We start from the raw sequence: 6,252 nt of genomic DNA on the forward strand, positions 1-6,252 counted from the left end.
CCGGAGCGTTTATTCGCACGAAACAAAAACTAATCAAAGAAGGAGAAAAACCTTCAAAATTTTTGTATAATTTCGAAAAAGTTCAACAGCGGAACAAGTCAATTACCGAAATTCGCAAGAATGACGGCACATTGACGAGTGAACCTGGTGAAATACTAAACTCCCTAGTTTCTTACTACAAATACATTTACACCAAAACTAGTTTATGCAAAGACAGCCAAAATTATGTCTTGTCACACATCACTAAACGTTTAAGTGATGATGAAAATCAATTTTTAAACACCCGCCTAACCGTCGCGGAGCTAAAAGAAGCCCTTTTTAAATTTGAAAACGGAAAATATCCGGGCTATGACGGACTTCCAGCCAAATTTTATAAAACCTTTTGGCATATTTTAGAAAAAGATTTTGAAGAACTTGCCTACAAAATAATTTTCGTAGAAAAAAGCACCATCCACTCTATGAAAAAAGTCTATTATTTCACTGATCCCCAAACAAGGAGATCTTACTGAATGCAAAAACTGGAGGCCCATATCCTTAATCGGCGCTGATTACAAAATAATCACAAAAGCGCTGGCCCTAAGACTTGCAAAAGTAATGGGGAAAATTATAGAACCAAACCAAACGTGCGGAATCCCAGGTAGAACAATATTCTCAAATTTACATTTAGTCCGTGACCTTATTGATTACTCGGAATTTAAAAATCTACCTAGTTTCATTTTGTCAATAGATCAATAAAAGGCGTTTGATAAAGCCGATTGTGCGTTTCTGCTTCAGATTCTCCAAAAATTCAATCTCGGAGAAAATTTTGTATCTTTTGTCAACACCTTATATTCAGAAGTTTCGGCATCTGTTCTGAATTGCGGTTTCCTGTCAGCCTCCTTTCCTACGGAAAGAGAAGTTAGACAGGGTGAAGCTTGAATGTTCTCAAAACATTTAAAAAGCCGCGGCAAAGTTCAACTTCAAGTTAGATTCACAAACCCTACTACTATATTTTTCTAGAAAAGGTAGGGCTCGACAACGCACCGCTGCCAACGAAACAAGGCAAAACATTCAAACCATGAGACTCGCCGAGCCTTAAACCGGGTATCGGATCCGGGCATTTACCCACAGACTCGCCGAGTCCGAGTCAGAGTACCCGGAACCGAAAAACTCTACTGTAGCTTAAATGCGAACAATTTCAAAGCAAAAGTCTACAGGCATATCTTGAATGTTGCTCATTTTTAATAGTAGCTAACGCTGTTTGTAATAAAACGGTTTCACTTGGTTGAGAAATAGATTAAGGAGTAGGAAAATCACAAGTTGAAGTGTGATGAAAACAGTTACATTTGAAACACTTTTATTTAGAGGTACACTTGTTACTTATATGTTCATTCTACAAAGACAACGGAAACAACATTTTTATGATTTAAAATCTTTTTCCGCGGAGCAATCTTTGTTACAATTTTGCATTGATGCGATTTATGATCATTGTTGCAAAATACACACAAAGGTAAGTAAGAATTATCTTGCTTATAATTATTTATCTTCTCATAATGTTTATTAGAATTTTCACTGGAATGGAACGTACTAGCAGTAAAGGGTAAAGTAATCGAGTCAAAAGAATTAAGTGTTCACTTGCTCTTAATTCACATGTTAATACATTAAATACTTCTTTAATATATCATGTTCCATTTTCGTTAAGTTTACGACTTATTACTAAATTAAGTTTTTTGGGAAGTTTTTCTGATAAAATTGGAATAAGTAAAGAGCCATACATCGAAGAATCAATGCCAATATTTTCTAGACTACAAATTTGTATTTCAACATTATCTAAAAGGTTTCGCAAGCAATTGATATTTTTAATATTGTTAACGCGTTCTAGTTTTAAAAGTTTTTTTCATATAAAAAGTAATTGTTAATTACTTATTCGAAAATTGCTGTTTTAGAATGACTAATGCTACAATATAAAAAAGCGGCAGTCCATTAATTGCAGAACAAGCTTCTCCATGCACCGAACTTCTTAGATAAGTCATTTTTTGAATGTTATTTAAATCTTCATTCAATTGCGCAATCAAAATTTTCACAAATGCCATCAAATGCCATCATTTTTAAAGTGGGAAGTTTAATTGTTTTATTAACTTTATGTGTAGGTATAGAACTAGTTTCATCATATAAAGGACTTAAAGGAAAATTTACTTTAATAATTGTTTATCTTTGTCGATTCTCGCTTAAAACTTAGTGTAAAATCAATGGCTAAATCATCGTTAATTTGCAGCTCGTCTGCGTCGTCGATCAAAACTGATATTTCATTATCTAAAGTTTTAATTCTTTCGAATCTTTCGTTTACAGTCTCTCTTAAAATTAATAAGTTCTGATAAATTTTCATTTTGATTGTCATCCGGTATTAAATTGTTAGCTTGTTCAAATAATTTCTTTTTTGAATTAACATTTATTGATCTTGCTCTTCTTTTAGGTGTAAGGACAGACATTTCCCAAATCTAATTTCTTATTATAAAGTTTCTTTTAAAACGGTAGTTAGCTTTTTTGAGTGTTTTTATAGCTTGTAATAAAATAAATAATTACCTGTAAAAGTAAATAAGTAATCGATGCCCAACTTTATAAAATGAAATTTCAAAATGGTAGCAAATTTTTAAGCGACTAATTATTATACTCAAGGAGTATCGCAAAAGGGTATCGCAACTACTGTCTAATCCTAATATAAAAAATTTTAAATTAATTCTTCCTAACTTAAGATCTCTTAATCTATAATATCCTAACTTATAATATCTTAACTTATAATGTCTTGATTTAAGCTAGAGTTGTTAACCGGAAGATTTCGTATAATTCCGGAAAATAAAATTCTTTTAAAAGGATATTGAGAAGCAGAAATTTTTTTTTATCGTACCAAATTTTACGAAACAAAAAAAACCGTCGATGTTTATTCCGCAAATGCTACTTACAAAATATAGCCTTTCGCAAGTTGAATTACGAAATAAAACTGTTAGGCTACATACGAAAGTAGCGCTTACGGAAGTCGCACTTTTTTTTTTTTTTTATAGTTTATTTCGTCACTTTCATAATAAGTTATTTACAAAATATTTTGAATTAGGATATGACCGGAGCAGGCAGAGGACAAAAGTCTTATCATCTAGCTCCGTTGTATTGTTTACACTATCATAAATCTATCATAAATTTTTACAATATCAATAAAATAATATAAATACTTTTAAATAAACATTTTACATTTTTTTATACATAAAAAAAAAAAAATATTTATACATTCATAAAAATATATACGTATAAAAAAAAAGAAATAAATACAAATTTAGATAAATAAGCAAAAAAAAAAAAAAATATGTTTTACTTTCAAGCAAACGAAAGAAAAGTTTAGAATTGAAAAAGAACATATTAAAAATAATATAGAATTTGAGATATGTCATAATCAAGTAACTGTTTTTTTAAAATAACTTTGAAAGTTTGAAGTGAAATTAAAGTTTTACTTTCAATTGGAAGGAATGAGTTCCACAAATGTGGCCCTCGGTATGCAATTGAGAAATTAGACTGTGTTAATAAGGTTTTTGGTACCTCATAGTTATGCAATGAATGCTTTGTTTGATATTTATTATTTATAATAACAAAAAGGTCGTCAAAAATATTTGGCAGCATACGATATTTAAATCTAAAGCTTGGTTTCCAATAGTTGTAAAAATGTCGTACAACAGTTGTACAACAATAATGCCTTATAATGGAAACATTTTCTTGCGTAAGTTGCACAACTTAACGTCGGTTGTACAACAAAATTTATGTTGTAAAACAAAGGTTGCGGAAATAGAATCAAACCAATCTCGGCAACAATTGTTGTACAACAAAAACGCACAACTGTTGCACAACATTTCTACAACTATTGGAAACCAAGCTTAAACATGAACAAAAGAATAATGTAGATATTTAATTGATAAACATTAAGCACTCCAAGCTTTTTTAGCAGTGGATTGGCACTGGTGTATTTATTAGCATTTAATATAAGGCGGCTTGCTTGTTTTTGTTTATTTAAGATACGCTTTAATTTTGATGGATAAATGCTGGCCCACGCAATATTACAATAACTGATATAGCTATGGATAAACGAAAAGTAGATAAGTTTTAAGCAGTTTTTATCCAACATATGTCTTGTCTTGTACATAATTCCAATACTCTTTGAAATTTTATTTTCTAATAAATTAATGTGGTCTTTCCAACTTATTTGTTCGTCAAGTAAAACGCCTAAAAATTTAATGCAGAATGTCTGTTGTAAATTAGTTTTTTTTATTGAAATATTTGGGAGTTTTAGGGGCAAAGTTTCAGATTTGGAGGATTTAGAAAAAAGAATATATTTGCTTTTAGTTTTATTCAGAGAGAGTTTGTTGGCTTTCAACCATTCATTGAGGTTATCAAGCTCACGATTCATAGCGATAAAGATTGACTCTATGTTTGAGTGGGTATAAAAAACCTGAGTGTCGTCAGCAAAAAGATTGAAATTTAATACACTAGAAGATAAGTAAATATCGATTATATAGATAATAAATAATAAAGGCCCTAGAATAGATCCCTGTGGAACTCCGCAAGAAATGTTTTCTAGTTTCGTACCGGTTTTGTCATAAGATACACATTGTTTGCGATTATTAAGATAGGAAAAAAACCATTTATAATTATTATTTTTGACACCATAATTTCTGAGTTTGTAAAGAAGAATAGTATGGTCTACAGTATCGAAGGCCTTTGAGAGGTCAATAAAAACCCCAAGAGTATATTGCTTGTTTTCAAATCCGTTTAAAATTTCTTTAACTAATTTAATTAAGGCATGTTCTGTCGAGTGCCCTTTTCTAAATCCGTACTGATTATTATTAAGCAATTTATGTTTTATAAAATAATTGTATAGCCTAGTATGCATTATTCTCTCTAGAATTTTAAAAAAACATGGAAGTATTGAGATAGGTCTATAATTAGATAATTTAGAAATATCACCGTATTTAAAAATTGGAACTACTCTTGCTAGTTTTAAGAGGTCAGGAAAAATACCATTATTAAATGAAAGATTAAAAATAATTAGTAAGGGGTTTTCAATAATATCAAAAACTTCTTTAACAACCCTTGGGCTTATGTCATCAAGCAAACCGAAGTTCATCAGGAGATACTTCAAGCTCGTCCATCACACAGTCCTCTTCTTTAATATATGATTTAAAAGTTTTATTTCCGGGAGTTATTTTATTTGCTAGGTTTTGACCGACGTTTATAAAAAAATTATCAAAACTCTCTGCAATAACTTTTTCTCATTAATTACTGTTCTTTCATCCTAAGTGTATATATATTTTGGTAAAGTATTACCATGATCTTGTTTATTTTTTTCCTATCACTTCCTTTATTATATCCCAAGGTTTTTTGTTATTACCAATATTATTTTGTTGTGATTTTGAGAAATAATTTTTTTTAGCTTTCTTTCAGGTTTTCAAACAGGTTTTCGTAAATTTTATATTTTTTTCGTTTTGATAAGTTTTATTTTTTAAGAATTTTTCATATAGTCTGTTTTTTCTTTGAAGATTTAATAAGCCCTTTTGTAATCCAGGGACTTTGCAGGTTTTTAAGCTTAGTTTTTATTTCCTTCATCGGAAACGCTTTGTTGTAAGCATTAATGAACTCATTGTAAAAAAAATCATAAGCTATATTAACATCTTTGCAATTATTGAGTTGTTTCCAGTTTACTTTGAGTAAATAATTTCTATACGCCTCAATATTAATTTCATTAATCTGCCTTTTTACTTCCCTTTGTACTTTGCTTTTTTTTCCTTTTTTAAAAAAATCCGAAATGAAAAAGATTGGAAAGTGTTCGCTTATATCACTTTTTATGATTCCGCTTTGAATGTTGCATGTTGTAAAGTTGTTAATAAAAATATTATCAATGAGAGATTCGGTTTGAAGAGTTACGCGAATAGGTTTGTTAATCAAGGGAATAATGTTGTACTGAAAAAGAGTGTTTGAGAAACGTTTTACATCGCTATCAGTTTTAACATTAAGAAGATTTAGGTTATAGTCTTCCGTGATGTAAATTTGTTTGTGTTTTACTTTTTTTAAGTAGCATTTTAAGTGTTTTAAAAAAGATTTCTTTATTCCGCATGGCGGTCTATACAAAGCAGTTGTTAAAATGTTCTTTTGATTATTGTGGTTTCATAATTCGATAGTTAGAAATTCAAAGTCCGCGTTTTGAATACTTAAAATGTCTATTTTCTGAAAATGGAT

Source organism: Hydra vulgaris, chromosome 08 (assembly GCF_038396675.1).
Source record: "Hydra vulgaris chromosome 08, alternate assembly HydraT2T_AEP".
Lineage (NCBI taxonomy): Eukaryota > Metazoa > Cnidaria > Hydrozoa > Anthoathecata > Hydridae > Hydra > Hydra vulgaris.